This window comes from Leuresthes tenuis, unplaced genomic scaffold (genome assembly GCF_036924035.1).
Source record: "Leuresthes tenuis unplaced genomic scaffold, fLeuTen1.0.hap1 SCAF_1, whole genome shotgun sequence".
Classification (NCBI taxonomy): domain Eukaryota; kingdom Metazoa; phylum Chordata; class Actinopteri; order Atheriniformes; family Atherinopsidae; genus Leuresthes; species Leuresthes tenuis.
Genome location: NW_027325355.1, coordinates 37,659,898 through 37,676,525, shown reverse-complemented (window position 1 = coordinate 37,676,525; position 16,628 = coordinate 37,659,898).

The following is a 16,628-nucleotide window of genomic DNA, read 5'->3' as shown; positions in this document are numbered from 1 at the left end:
GTTGTTTAACTTAAAAGAAAATTAAAAATATGTATAATGTTGTCTTATCTTCATATTTCCCATGTTGATGTTCTGTGTCTATAAAGCTACAGTATTAATAATGATGATAATGCATTTTATTTATAAAGCACTTTACATTTGTTGAACAAATTTAATACAAAGTGCAGCATAGTGAGAAGAAATAATTAAAAAAAAACCTGCATCCATACATATTTGAGCTGTTGATAAGCTTTTGAAAAGAAAAAGGTAGTCGGACGCAGTATTCAACAGCGTTTTAAATACGTTTAGCATTGTGGGAGAAGGAAGTCGCTCACCGTTACACTTAAGGACTAGAAAGATAGAGTCATGGCTCTGGGAATACAGCCACAGCCTCGTCTTCCAGAGAGAAGAAACATCTGGTAGTGTGAGGAAATCCCCTGAAAGAGTCCCACTTCACAGCTCTGCTGTTGTTGGTTAAACAGTCAGGGCACCGGGGTGAAGCAGTGCTCCTCTGTGTCAGCCTTCTTTTTCCATCCTGTTGGACCAGATGAGAGGGGGACAGTGCCCCACTTTGCTGTAACCTCTCGTGAATTAAAGCTTTTCGTGACCTGGAACCTGCTGCAGTACAGTGTGGGCACGCTCACATCTTGTGCCCACCTGTGCCCCTTCACGTGTGGCTGCAGTTTCCCCTCATTACTGAAAGTCTGTCCTCAGCATTAAGTAATGCCATGCCTGCACCGTTTGTATTCACAGTTGTTTTCAGGGTTTCAGATGTTAGACCGGTCACTGATTCCCTGAACTGCAGTGGTGTGGTGTGTGTGTGACACTTTAAATACAGAATATGAAGCTATGTATGACAGTGTGTGACTAAAAAGGTGCTATCAAAACGTGGACGGACCATTTAGTTTCCTGTTGTGACTTCTGATGGGTTACTGAGGAAACTTGAGGAGGTTTTTCAAACTGAGGAACGCTTCAGAACGAGGAGAAGCTCTGTGAGTGAGCACAGCATTAAAGGCCTCGCTCACCCACTCCTCTTACGTTTGCTGTTTATATCGTAGGACAGCGTGCCAAAGAGCACATTTTTGCGGGCCTCCACTTCAGAAAGTAGCACCTCCATCTCACTTTCCGTTAAGTTCTTCTTTTTCCGTCTTACTCATTATTTTTCCTTTATTTTCTGATCGTGCAGAGAGAGGAATCGCAGGTGGGGGGCTCATTTAAATATGATTTGCATATTTAAGTAGGGGCGTGGAAAGGGAGGAGTCGGGTACTCCCACATGTGCGCTCAGTTCCACGTTGATTGGGATGTACAAAGGAAATGTACTTGGATTCATGCATGCGCACACATTGATACATCTGGGTATTTTTGTACGTTGGAGGGCATTTTGGTTTGAGCGTACGCCATGTTTCAGTAGGAAATCCACACAAGTCTTTGTACATGAGGCCCCAGGTCACCGAGGCTCGTCAGGTCCCAGCAGCAGAGACACTAAATTAGAAAGTTTAACCATCAGAACACAGGCTTCTCTTTCAGATGCCTGAGAGCAAAATTAGCATGTGGAGACTCGTGCTCATAAAGGCAGCTCTGAGCCTTCTCTTTACTCAGCTCGGTTCTGAAGTGACTTTTTGACGCAGTCTTCATGTGTCAGCTGCCTTGTAAGAAGTCTCAGTATATTATCCTCTAGGCCAGTTCCAGCTTCATAGAAGTGACTGGCTGCTGAAGGTTCTGCCAGTCATGTGAGCAGCATTTTGTACCTGTAACTTCACCAAATATTCTCTGTTTCTCTATTCTCTGTAAACTGATCCCTTAATCATGAAACTCTGTCATGATGCTCCAAGCAGCACAAGGTTGGTTGCCAAGACTGAAGGCTGATAAAGAGCAGATCAAATTCTGCAGGTTACGATTGTTCCTCATGTGACTGGTGGAAAAATAAGAAAAACTTATCAATATGTTTTCAAGACTCTTCAAGAGGATCATAAACTGAGAGCAGCCTTGATTTCTTCCTTTGCCCACACGTAGAACCATAAAAACCTGAGTCAGGCTTTACTGTAAATGCTACCCAGTCTTACATGTTGTTCAGCTTCTTTACATGTTAATATTATGTTGGTTACTCTTGTTAAAAGAGAAAAATACATGTGGATTACATACATGGTTCATCTGTCACACTATGAATAAGTGCTATGTTTATTTTCAGCGTGGATTAGTTAGAGTTCAGGGTTTAGGTTGAATTTACAAGTTCTGGACTGCAGGAGCAGCATCACTGACTGTAAAATTCTCTTTTATGAGCTCACTAAAAAATGCACCCCAGCAAGTCAAGGCATAATCTGTCCGGTGGAGTGCAGAGTGATGACTTCTCTGAGGGAGGGAGTTTGCTTTGGTCTGTGACCTAGTTTTCAGTCAGAAGCCTGTCTGCAGCTCCTCCCTCTGGAAATACCTTGAAACAAGCACACTGCATACTCCCCCCACAGCTGGCTGTCATTATCCTGCATTTCCCAATTAGCCTGATCACAAAAATTACAGGTCCTGAGAATCTATGTGCAGCTTTGATTAAATTAGCCGGGCGGCTTTGAGCACAAAATCCCAGCACTCAGACAACAGGTGCCACACATGTTGAGTGGGGGTGGAGTTTCAAAGCAGCTAAGCCAACGCAGGAGCTGAGGAATCTACAACCATTATCACATTTCCCTATCATCCACAGTGCTTGTGTCTGAAGGCAATCAGCAGGACTTCAACAATAGCTGTGGCTAACCTCACACCTCAGCTATAATCCTCCCACACTCAAAAGCACTCCATCAGGCCGAAAAATACTACACTCATCACGCCACAGAGATCCAGACGGGAGCATTATAACAACTAATTGTTTATCTGAACAGGTTCAAAGAGGTGGGAAAAGATAAACAAAGCACAAAACCCCAGATCTAGCATCCACCTTGGGTTTGGGACTTCCCACAGATTCCATCAGATTGGTGGTTGGGGGAGTTTGAGGGCATCAGACTTTTTTTTATATGCATGTTTCAAAGTAACATCCATTGGGCATGTTGGATGCATGTTTTCTGAGAAGAGCGATGCACTGACACAATGTGAGCAGTGAAACGTTCTTTATCTGCCAGGGGTTTATTGTTGGGTGTGATCAGAGTATATGTGTGTGTAACCTTCTGTTAAATGAAATAAACTGAGTCAATACAGCAACGGTCACTATGGATTCAGAACAAACCAGCCAACATCACTTGCTTTTGCTGAACTCATTGATTAAATCACTAATTCTATCAGCAGAAAGATTCACAGCTGGATTATTCATTGAGCTGAAAAAAGAAAGGATTTTGTACCATAAATCATGAACAAATCATCAATAAATTGGAACAGTACAGGGTCAGGTGAACATGTTCAGCTGGATAAAAACAAAAAACAGGCTGAAAAGATGGGAGACTGGCCCTCAGAACATCTGAATTTTGTCTGTGGTGTCCCCCAGGGACAGCGTTGGGACCAAAACTATTCATCATGTCCATCAATGATGTTGGTAAAGTGTCAGATTTATTCAAATTTGAGTTATTTGCAGGTGACGCAAATATTTGGGGTGCTGGCAAAGACTTTTGAGGTTAAACGTTTTGTGAATTTAGTGAAACAGAGATATGGTTTGTTAGAAACAAATTATCATTATCATCATGATATTTGAAAACTACTAATCAAACCATCAAGTACGAGTTCAGGCTGTAGACACAGAGACAGTGAATATAAAAACAATTAAATTAGCTGGAAAGCTCACATTAATTATGCTTAAAACAAAATATCCAGAAGCAAGTTACTGTGTGGAGGAATGAGGAAACACTTCCAGAGCTCATTACAGCTACTGTTTAAACTGTAAAAAAGACAATTATTTCACCTCGTGGAGAACAATGAAAAGTTTCTGTGTTGTGGAGTAAAACTGTGGAACACATAAATAGTTTTATAGAGATATAAAAAATATCAGTCATCATTCAGTTTAAAGATGAATATTATAAAGAATGGATTCTTATGAACCACAGTATGGGTGTATGTCTGTGGAAGTTTGGTTTAACTTTACTTCAACACAACAGAGAAATGACCTCGTAGTTAAAGGATTAAATAAGTTCCCGCTTCTTCCTGCTCCGAGCTTTAGGATACAGAACAATTATCTTTTGTTTTTTTTTAAATGATTTAAATGAAAAGCTTGTTTTAAACATGGTTGAAGTCTTTGAGGGCAGCTCAGTGAGTTGTGTCGGTTACATGCTGACATTCCGACATCTCGCCAGTCCGACATTGGCCTCCAATTGTCAGAATGGCGACACTTAATTTTTTATCAAACGTGCCATCATTCAGACCATAGAAGGTAAAAAGTGTCGGAATGATGGGACGTTTGATAAAAAATTAAGTATGTTTTTTTTTTTTTCACACACAGTTGCTTTTAATAGCCTATTTTTTTACCCAAAACATTTTGCACTAATGAGACTAATGATATTTCCGGCGCAAATACGCCCTGAAGTTTGGCGGAGAGCAGTTTGCCTTTGTTTTGCGTCTGAATGAGTAAGTGGAGCTGTTTCCAGACAACATCAAAGCCTCAGACTTTACGTGATTTTAAAGCAGAGGAAAACCACAACCTCGCAAACAAACTTTAATAATCTATTATCAAAATCCCCTGAAATTTCAAATATCAAAATACAGATCTTGATGTAGCTCTGGCGAGACTGAACTGATTAAGCAGAAATATAGAGTCAGTGACCTGTCAGGCAGCCAGCTGGAGCGGAGCTCTCCACAGAGCATGCGTCTTTGCACGCTGGCATCATATGCAAAAGTAATAATTGCAATTACAGATATCAATAACAGAGCTCCAGCTACATACCTGAAATCACTGCCTCACTCCAGCGAGAACATGTCACCTGGTACAGAGATGAGCATCATTAAGATGCAGAGACTGAGAATAAATGAGATGTCCGCTCCATGCGCAAAAAGTTAGAATAAGTTGGTTCCATCCATCCATCCATCATCTGCCGCTTATTCAAGGGTTCGGTCGCAGGGGCAGCAGCTTTAACAGAGAAACCCAGACGTCCCTGTCCCCGGCCACTTCTTCCAGCTCCTCCGGGGGGACCCCGAAGCATTCCCAGGCCAGCCGAGAGATATAGTCTCTCCAACATGTCCTGGGTCTTCCCCGGGGTTTCCTCCCAGTGGGACGTGCCCGGAACACCTCACCAGGGAGGTGTCCAGGTTGTATTCGCGATCTCGTTCTTTCGGTCACTACCCACAACTCGTGACCATAGGTGAGGATGGGAACGTAGATTGACCAGTAAATCGAGAGCTTCGCCTTCTGGCTCAGCTCCTTCTTCACAACGACGGGTCAGTGCAGAGCCCGCAACACTGCAGACGCCGCACCGATCCGCCCGTCAATCTCCCGCTCCATTCGTCCCTCACTGTGAACAAGACCCCGAGATACTTGAACTCCTCCACTTGGGGAAGGATCTCATTCCCGACCCGGAGAGAGCATTCCACCCTCTTCCGGCTGAGAACCATAGTCTCGGATTTGGAGGCGCTGATTCTCATCCCAGCCGCTTCACACTCGGCTGCGAATCGCTCCAGTGAGAGCTGAAGGTCACGGCCTGATGACGCTAACAGAACCACATCATCCGCAAAAAGCAGAGACCCGATTCTGAGGTCGCCAAATCGGACACCCTCAACGCCCTGGCTCCGCCTAGAAATTCTGTCCATAAAAGTTAGGAACAGAATCGGTGACAAAGGGCAGCCCTGACGGAGTCCAACCCTCACCGGAAACGTATCCGACTTACTGCCGGCAATGTGGACCAAACCTTGACACCGGTCATACAGAGACCGAACGGCCCCTATCAAGGGGTCCAGCACTCCATATTCCCGGAGCACCCCCCACAGGACTCCACGAGGGACACAGTCGAACGCTTTCTCCAAGTCCACAAAACACATGTAGACTGGTTGGGCGAACTCCCATGCACCCTCCAGGATCCTGCTGAGGGTATAGAGCTGGTCCACTGGTCCACGGCCAGGACGAAAACCACACTGCACCTCCTGAATCCGAGGCTCGACTATCCAACAGATCCTCCTCTCCAGTACCCCCTTATAATAGACCTTACCAGGGAGCCTGAGGAGTGTGATCCCCCTATAGTTGGAACACACCCTCCGGTCCCCTTTTTAACCACCCCGATCTGCCAGTCCAGAGGCACTGTCCCCGATGTCCACGCGATGCTGCAGAGGCGTGTCAGCCAAGACAGCCCTACAACATCCAGAGCCCTGAGAAACTCAGGACGGACCTCATCCACCCCGGGGCCTTGCTGCCGAGGAGCTTTTTGACCATATCGGCAACCTCAGCCCCAGAAATGGGAGGCCCTGTCTCTGAGCTCTCCGACTCTGCCTCCTCCGAGCACGTGTTGGTAGGATTGAGGAGTTCCTTGAAGTATTCCCCCCACCGACTCACAACATCCATAGTTGAGGTCAGCAAAGCCCCGTCCCCACCATACACAGTGTTGACTGTGAGCCGCTCCCCCCCCCCCCCCCCCCCCCCCCCCCCCCCCGAGACGCTGGATGGTGGACCAGAATCTCGAGGCCGTCCGGAACTCGTTCTCCATGGTCTCACCGAACTCCTCCCAGGCCCGAGTTTTTGCCTCAGCAACCGCCGAAACCGCAGCCCGTCTGGCCTGCCGGTACCTATCAGCTGCTTCCCACTGGCCAAAAAGGCCCGATAGGACTCCTTCTTCAGCTTGACAGCTTCCCTCACCACTGGTGTCCACCAGCGGGTTCGGGGGTTGCCGCCACGACAGGCACCGACCACCTTACGGCCACAGCTCCGATCAGCCGCCTCGACAATGGAGTCATGGAACATGGCCCAGTCGGACTCAATGTTCCCCACCTCCCCCGGGACATGGTTGAAGCTCTGCCGGAGGTGAGAGTTAAAGCTCCTCCTGACAGGGGACTCCAACAAACGTTCCCAGCAGACCCTCACAATACGTTTGGGCCTGCCAGGTCTGATCGGCATCCTCCCCCACCAGCGGAGCCAACTCACCACCAGGTGGTGATTAGTTGACAGCTCCACCCCTCTCTTCACCCGAGTGTCCAGGACATACGGCCGCAAGTCCGATGATATAACCACAAAGTCGATCATCGAACTGTGGCCAAGGGTGTCCTGGTGCCAAGTGCACATGTGGACACCCTTATGCCTGAACATGGTGTTCGTTATGGACAGTCCATGACTGGCACAGAAGTCCAACAACATAACACCACTCTGATTCAGATCGGGGGGGGCGTTCCTCCCAATCACACCCCTCCAGGTCTCACTGTCATTGCCCACGTGAGCATTGAAGTCCCCGAGCAGAACGAGGGAGTCTGCTGGTTCCTTCTAGTCTAAACTACTATTATCTGAGGACTACAGGTCAGGACAACTGAACCGTGAACTAGTGTCTGATTACAACATTATGGTATGCATGGTATGTAAGATGCGTGCCAGTGCGCACAATCTCACCGCCCGTGAATGTTTACATTTGGAAATCTGCGTGGAAAGTGGCGGTGTGAAAGATCCATGCGTAATGATTGCGAGCATGGACAACAGACTTCTTGTCTGTGGATTTTGCCGACCAAAATGTCATGTAGAGATTGTTTTTACATGTAAGGGGAGCTGAACATATAGCTTTCATCCACAAACCAATGGGAGAGACCCCGAAGACGCATGTGCCAGACACACATAGGCATGCGTAAAACACCAATGTTGACCACTTCATGCTGTTTGTTGCTTTTTTCAGTTAACTTTTGTTTCTTTTGGATTTTTGTGCATATTATGGAGCCGTTTTGGTCCATATTTGTAAGCCTTTTTTTCCTGGATTAAATTTTCGGAGGTTGAAACAAGTGGCATCGGAGTGTGTGATTGAAAACCACCACGGTCTGCTTCCCGTTAAAGGCATCTCCTTCTCCAGTTGCTGAGACTTTAATTGCGCTCCTCTGTAAACATGTGTTAAAACGCATGTAAAATGCATGAACAGAAAGAAGGGACTCACCTGTTGAGTAACGCACATTTCCTTATAAGGAAAGCCTTGTCGGAATGGTGGAACATTCGCATGTCGGAATAGCGGGATGTCGGTCTGGTGGGATGTCGGAATAGCGGGATGTCGGACGGAGGGGTTGTCAGACTGGCGGGATGTCGGAATGGGTGTTGCCACCCAGTTGGTCTGTAGAACAAACTTCTAAGAAGTTGATTTCTGACATGATGTTCATGTCAGAAAATGATTCTGACATGATATGCAGCTTCACTTTTTACTGATGGACAGATTTGTACAGTTTACAACAGAGTAGAGGACAGAGTAATCTAACACAAACATCAGTGAAAATGCTCATGTTTTGTGTTTGGTACAGCCCATCCTGTTCCTCTCTTCCCCACCTGTACCTGTGTAGCACTCTGTTTGCCAATGCTGGAAAGCAAACACTCAGAATTAAGATTGAGAACAGTGTGAACAGCAGGTTAACAGTGTTAGCCTGTTAGCATTCTGACGGGTGGCAACACCCATTCCGAAATCCCGCCATTCTGACATCCCGCTATTCCGACATCCCACCATTCCGACATTCAAACGTCCCACCATTCCGACAAGGCTTTCAGTATAAGGAAATGTGCGTTACTCAACAGGCGAGTCCCTTCTTTCTCTTCATGCAATTTATATGTTTAACACATGTTTACAGATAACTTTATGCCAGATGTTGACATTTCAGGGGATTTTGATAATAGATTATTAAAGTTTGTTTGCGAGGCTGATATGCTGGCGCACGTCGGCATATCAGCCTTCATTAGTGTAAAATGTTTTGGGTAAAACATAGGCTATTAAAAGGAACTGTCGGAATGGCGGTATGTTAAAAAAAAAAACCAACATACCGCCATTCCGACCATAGGAGGAAAAAAGTGTCGGAATGGCGGGACGTTTAATAAAAAATTAAGTGTCACCATTCCGACAATTGGAGGCCAATGTCAGAATGGCGAGATGTCGGAATGGCAGCATATAACCCATTCTGACCACGCATCAGTGTACAGGCAGTGTAAACAGCAGGTTAATGGTGTTAGCCTGTTTGCATTCTGACCACGCATCAGTGTAAACAGCAGGTTAACGGTGTTAGCCTGTTAGCATTCTGACCACGCATCAGTGTAAACAGCAGGTTAACGGTGTTAGCCTGTTAGCATTCTGGGTACAGGCTGACTGTAGTCCTCTGCATCCACATCTTACTGCAGCATCCATTTATTCCTGTTATTAGAAGCAACAAACCTGAGATCATGAATCAAAGTCACCTCTGAGCAGATAATTATCATAGATTACAGCCCCTTAGCAAAAAGTAGTTTATTCGAGTGTACTAGCATCTCCCAAATGCCTAAACATAAATAGTATGCTACAAGTAATATGCTAAGCAAACTCACAAGTATACTTAAGATGTAAAATAGCAAAAAAAAATATTGTTTTAGTAATTCATGAAAGTATACTTAAAGTGTACTTCAATAAACTAAAATGTGGACTGGAAGTATATACCTAGTACACTAGCAGTAGATGTGTGCACTTGTTGTATACTTGAAAGTGTACTTTAGTAAACTTAAAATGACCTTATAATGTGTACTTAAAGTATACTTTTATGAAATTAAAAATGTTCCAATTTAGTCTAAAGAAGTATTGAATTAGTATACTTTCTAGTATACAAGTACATGGTCCGTAGTATACTTGCTATACTTGTACTTACACTCAAGCATAAAATTAACTTCAAGTATATTAGTTTTTGCTATGGGACATTCAGAAAGCCATCTGTGTTTGACCACAGCTCACATAGAAGTTTTTCTCAGAATTATTTAACACAAAGTCCTTTATTTCTCCTTGAACATGTGGTAATTCTTAAATTCATATATCATGCCAGCTGCAGAGGTCTGTCAACAGAGAATCAGAATCCGATCCATCCTCAGAGCTTCCATCCTACCAGTTAATGTAATGATGATAGAAATGCTGTCTGAATGTGTGAATGCAGGTATCCTGGAATCTTTCTCCTGGAGGGTGAAACAGGTGCCACGGCAGTTTTAATTTAAATATCTATTTACTGGTCATGATTTGTTTAAGTTAGCCTGTTAGGCAGTTTTATCATGTCCTCTTTGAATGTACCCTGTCGTGTCATTTGTTCTGATTTGATGATCATAAAACCGATTAAACTTAATAATATCAGAGATCTGAGTTATAAGGAGGAGGAGTTGAGGATCAGGCAGACAGGATGATGACAGATTATGTTGTAACTGAATTAATCAGGTTTTTTCTGGTTACAAACTGTCTCAGCCTCTGATGCTTTAATTGTAATCCTGCTTTTTACAGCCTCCATCATCAAACACACCTTTTACATTTTCATTTAACCAATAGTTCTCCACTGGGGACAACAGATGATCAGGGATGATGATGGACAAAGGAAAACTGACCTGACAGTGATCCAGAACATACAGCTGAAGTGGCTAACAAATGGTGAACAGGACCCTGAAAACAATGAACTGTTCAAACTGATCATTAAAATCTGATCAATACATTTTCTACAGAAAGTTTGATTCCGTCTTTCCAGACACATGCTCAGGAAACATGTGGCTGTGTATGACATGACTTTGCTGCCAGATGTTCTGCTTGTGAACATGTTCCCAATAAGCTGTAAGTAAAGCGACACTCATGATCTTTTCTCAGTCCTCATGCTGGGAGGGCACTTTAGCATGCCTTTTTAGCTCCCAAAGAGGGAACTTTAGCATGCGTTTTGGCTCCCAAAGAGGGCACTTTAGCACACGTTTTGGCTCCCAAAGAGGGCACTTTAACACGCGTTTTGGCTCCCAAAGAGGGCACTTCAGCACGCGTTTTGGCTCCCAAAGACGGCACTTCAGCACACGTTTTGGCTCCCAAAGAGGGCACTTTGGCAAGCATTTTGGCTCCCAAAGAGGGCACTTTAGCATGCGTTTTGGCTCCCAAAGACAGCACTTTAACACGCGTTTTGGCTCCCAAAGAGGGCACTTTAGCACGTGTTTTGGCTCCCAAAGAGGGCACTTTAACATGCGTTTTGGCTCCCAAAGAGGGCACTTTAGCACGCATTTTGGCTCCCAAAGAGGGCACTTTAGCACGCGTTTTGGCTCCCCAGAGGGCACTTTGGAACGCGTTTTGGCTTCTGAGAGGGCACCTGAGGGCAGTTTAGTACACGTTTTGGCTCCCAAAGAGGGCACTTTGGCACGCATTTAGTCTCCCAAAGAGGGCACTTTAGCACGCGTTTTGGCTCCAAAAGAGGGCACTTTAGCATGCGTTTTGGCTCCCAAAGAGGGCACTTTAACATGCGTTTTGGCTCCCAAAGAGGGCACTTTAGCACGCATTTTGGCTCCCAAAGAGGGCACTTTAGCACGCGTTTTGGCTCCCCAGAGGGCACTTTGGAACGCGTTTTGGCTTCTGAGAGGGCACCTGAGGGCAGTTTAGTACACGTTTTGGCTCCCAAAGAGGGCACTTTGGCACGCATTTAGTCTCCCAAAGAGGGCACTTTAGCACGCGTTTTGGCTCCAAAAGAGGGCACTTTAGCATGCGTTTTGGCTCCCAAAGAGGGCACTTTAGCACGCGTTTTGGCTCCCCAGAGGGCACTTTGGAACGCGTTTTGGCTTCTGAGAGGGCACCTGAGGGCAGTTTAGTACACGTTTTGGCTCCCAAAGAGGGCACTTTGGCATGCGTTTTTGGCTCCCGAAGAGGCCACTTTAGCATGCGTTTTGGCTCCCAAAGAGGGCACTTTAGCACGCAGTTTGGCTCCCAGAAAAGGCACTTTAGCACGCAGTTTGGCTCCCAAAGAGGGCACTTTAGCACGCAATTTGGCTCCCAAAGACGGCACTTTAGCACATGTTTTGGCTCCCAAAGATGGCACTTTAGCACACGTTTTGGCTCCCAAAGATGGCACTTTAGCACACGTTTTGGCTTCCGAGATGGCACTTTAGCATGCGTTTTGGCTCGCAAGAAGGCACTTTAGCACAGGTTTTGGCTTCCGAGATGGCACTTTAGCATGCGTTTTGGCTCGCAAGAAGGCACTTTAGCACAGGTTTTGACTCCCAAAGAGGGCACTTTAGCATGCGTTTTGGCTCTCAAAGAGGGCACTTTAGCACACGTTTTGGCTTCCGAGATGGCACTTCAGCATGCGTTTTGGCTCGCAAGAAGGCACTTTAGCACAGGTTTTGACTCCCAAAGAGGGCACTTTAGCATGCGTTTTGGCTCTCAAAGAGGGCACTTTAACACGCATTTTGGCTCCCAAAGATGGCACTTTAGCACACGTTTTGGCTTCCGAGATGGCACTTTAGCATGCGTTTTGGCTCGCAAGAAGGCACTTTAGCACAGGTTTTGACTCCCAAAGAGGGCACTTTAACACGCATTTTGGCTCCCAAAGAGGGCACTTTAGCATGCATTTTGGCTCCCAAAGAGGGCACTTTAGCATGCGTTTTGGCTTCCCAGATGGCACTTTGGAACACGTTTTGGCTTCTGAGAGGGCACCTGAGTGCAGTTTAGTACACGTTTTGGCTCCCAAAGAGGGCACTTTAGCACACGTTTTGGCTTCCGAGATGGCACTTTAGCATGCGTTTTGGCTCGCAAGAAGGCACTTTAGCACAGGTTTTGGCTTCCGAGATGGCACTTTAGCATGCGTTTTGGCTCGCAAGAAGGCACTTTAGCACAGGTTTTGACTCCCAAAGAGGGCACTTTAGCATGCGTTTTGGCTCTCAAAGAGGGCACTTTAGCACACGTTTTGGCTTCCGAGATGGCACTTCAGCATGCGTTTTGGCTCGCAAGAAGGCACTTTAGCACAGGTTTTGACTCCCAAAGAGGGCACTTTAGCATGCGTTTTGGCTCTCAAAGAGGGCACTTTAACACGCATTTTGGCTCCCAAAGATGGCACTTTAGCACACGTTTTGGCTTCCGAGATGGCACTTTAGCATGCGTTTTGGCTCGCAAGAAGGCACTTTAGCACAGGTTTTGACTCCCAAAGAGGGCACTTTAACACGCATTTTGGCTCCCAAAGAGGGCACTTTAGCATGCATTTTGGCTCCCAAAGAGGGAACTTTAGCATGCGTTTTGGCTTCCCAGATGGCACTTTGGAACACGTTTTGGCTTCTGAGAGGGCACCTGAGTGCAGTTTAGTACACGTTTTGGCTCCCAAAGAGGGCACTTCAGCATGCGTTTTGGCTCCCAAAGAGGGCACTTTATCACGCGTTTTAGCTCCCAAAGAGGGCACTTTAGCACGTATTTTGGTTCCCAAAAAGGGCACTTTAACACGCGTTTTGGCTCCCAAAAGGGCACTTTAGCATGCGTTTTGGCTCCCAAAGACGGCACTTTAACACGCGTTTTGGCTCCCAAAGAGGGCACTTCAGCATGCGTTTTGGCTCTCAAAGAGGGCACTTTAGCACACGTTTTGGCTCCCCAGAGGCCACTTTAGCATGCATTTTGGCTCCCAAAGAGGGCACTTTAGCACACGTTTTGGCTCCCCAGAGGCCACTTTGGCACGCGTTTTGGCTCCCAAAGATGGCACTTTAGCACACGTTTTGGCTCCCAAAGAGGGCACTTCAGCATGCGTTTTGGCTCCCAAAGACAGCACTTTAGCATGCGTTTTGGCTCCCAAAGAGGGCACTTTAGCACGCATTTTGGCTCTCAAAGAGGGCACTTTAGCACGCATTTTGGCTCCCAAAGAGGGCACTTTAGCATGCATTTTGGCTTCCCAGAAGGCACTTTAGCACGCGTTTTGGCTCCCAAAGAGGGCACTTTATCACGCGTTTTGGCTCCCGAAGAGGCCACTTTAGCATGCGTTTTGGCTCCCAAAGAGGGCACTTTAGCACGCGTTTTGGTTCCCAAAAAGGGCACTTTAACACGCGTTTTGGCTCCCAAAAGGGCACTTTAGCATGCGTTTTGGCTCCCAAAGACGGCACTTTAACACGCGTTTTGGCTCCCAAAGAGGGCACTTCAGCATGCGTTTTGGCTCTCAAAGAGGGCACTTTAGCACACGTTTTGGCTCCCCAGAGGCCACTTTAGCATGCATTTTGGCTCCCAAAGAGGGCACTTTAGCACGCGTTTTGGCTCCCCAGAGGCCACTTTGGCACGCGTTTTGGCTCCCAAAGATGGCACTTTAGCACACGTTTTGGCTCCCAAAGAGGGCACTTCAGCATGCGTTTTGGCTCCCAAAGACAGCACTTTAGCATGCGTTTTGGCTCCCAAAGAGGGCACTTTAGCACGCATTTTGGCTCTCAAAGAGGGCACTTTAGCACGCATTTTGGCTCCCAAAGAGGGCACTTTAGCATGCATTTTGGCTTCCCAGAAGGCACTTTAGCACGCGTTTTGGCTCCCAAAGAGGGCACTTTATCACGCGTTTTGGCTCCCGAAGAGGCCACTTTAGCATGCGTTTTGGCTCCCAAAGAGGGCACTTTAGCACGCAGTTTGGCTCCCAAAAAGGGCACTTTAGCATGCGTTTTTGGCTCCCAAAGACGGCACTTTAACATGCGTTTTGGCTCCCAAAGAGGGCACTTTAGCATGCATTTTGGCTCCCAAAGAGGGCACTTTAGCACACGTTTTGGCTCCAAAAGAGGGCACTTTGACATGCGTTTTGGCCCCCAAAGAGGGCACTTTAGCACGCGTTTTGGCTCCAAAAGAGGGCACTTTAGCATGCGTTTTGGCTCCCAACGACGGCACTTTAGCACGCGTTTTGGCTCCCCAGAGGCCACTTTAGCATGCGTTTCGGCTCCCAAGGAGGGCACTTTAGCACGCAGTTTGGCTCCCAAAGAGGGCACTTTAGCACGCGTTTTGGCTCCCAAAGAGGGCTCTTTAGCACGCGTTTTGGCTCCCAAAAAGGGCACTTTAGCATGGGTTTTGGCTCCAAAAGAGGACACTTTAGCACACGTTTTGGCTCCAAAAGAGGGCACTTTGACATGCGTTTTGGCTCCCAAAGAGGGCACTTTAGCATGCATTTTGGCTCCCAAAGAGGGCACTTTAGCACACGTTTTGGCTCCAAAAGAGGGCACTTTGACATGCGTTTTGGCCCCCAAAGAGGGCACTTTAGCACGCGTTTTGGCTCCAAAAGAGGGCACTTTAGCATGCGTTTTGGCTCCCAACGACGGCACTTTAGCACGCGTTTTGGCTCCCCAGAGGCCACTTTAGCATGCGTTTCGGCTCCCAAGGAGGGCACTTTAGCACGCAGTTTGGCTCCCAAAGAGGGCACTTTAGCACGCGTTTTGGCTCCCAAAGAGGGCTCTTTAGCACGCGTTTTGGCTCCCAAAAAGGGCACTTTAGCATGGGTTTTGGCTCCAAAAGAGGACACTTTAGCACGCGTTTTGGCTCCCAAAGAGGGCACTTTAGCACGCGTCTTGGCTCCCAAAGAGGGCACTTTAGCACATGTTTTGGCTCTCAAAGAGGGCACTTTAGCACACGTTTTGGCTCCCAAAGAGGGCACTTTAGCACGCAGTTTGGCTCCCAAAGACGGCACTTTAGCACGCGTTTTGGCTCCCAAAAAGGGCACTTTAGCATGGGTTTTGGCTCCAAAAGAGGACACTTTAGCATGCATTTTGGCTTCCCAGAAGGCACTTTAGCCCGCGTTTTGGCTCCCAAAGAGGGCACTTTATCACGCGTTTTGGCTCCCGAAGAGGCCACTTTAGCATGCGTTTTGGCTCCCAAAGACGGCACTTTAACATGCGTTTTGGCTCCCAAAGAGGGCACTTTAGCATGCATTTTGGCTCCCAAAGAGGGCACTTTAGCACACGTTTTGGCTCCAAAAGAGGGCACTTTGACATGCGTTTTGGCCCCCAAAGAGGGCACTTTAGCACGCGTTTTGGCTCCAAAAGAGGGCTCTTTAGCATGCGTTTTGGCTCCCAACGACGGCACTTTAGCACGCGTTTTGGCTCCCCAGAGGCCACTTTAGCATGCGTTTCGGCTCCCAAGGAGGGCACTTTAGCACGCAGTTTGGCTCCCAAAGAGGGCACTTTAGCACGCGTTTTGGCTCCCAAAGAGGGCTCTTTAGCACGCGTTTTGGCTCCCAAAAAGGGCACTTTAGCATGGGTTTTGGCTCCAAAAGAGGACACTTTAGCACGCGTTTTGGCTCCCAAAGAGGGCACTTTAGCACGCGTCTTGGCTCCCAAAGAGGGCACTTTAGCACATGTTTTGGCTCCCAAAGAGGGCACTTTAGCACACGTTTTGGCTCCCAAAGAGGGCACTTTAGCACGCAGTTTGGCTCCCAAAGACGGCACTTTAGCACGCGTTTTGGCTCCCAAAAAGGGCACTTTAGCATGGGTTTTGGCTCCAAAAGAGGACACTTTAGCACGCGTTTTGGCTCCCAAAGAGGGCACTTTAGCACGCGTCTTGGCTCCCAAAGAGGGCACTTTAGCACGTGTTTTGGCTCCCAAAGAGGGCACTTTAGCACACGTTTTGGCTCCCAAAGAGGGCACTTTAGCACGCAGTTTGGCTCCCAAAGACGGCACTTTAGCACGCGTTTTGGCTCCCGAAGAGGGCACTTTAGCACGCGTTTTGGCTCCCCAGAGGTCACTTGAGGGCAGTTTAGCGCACGTTTTGGCTCCCAAGAGATGCGTTTGGGCCACAAGGGGGGGGGGGGGGAGTCAACCACCCCGTGCACGTCACTGATGTTAATCATTATT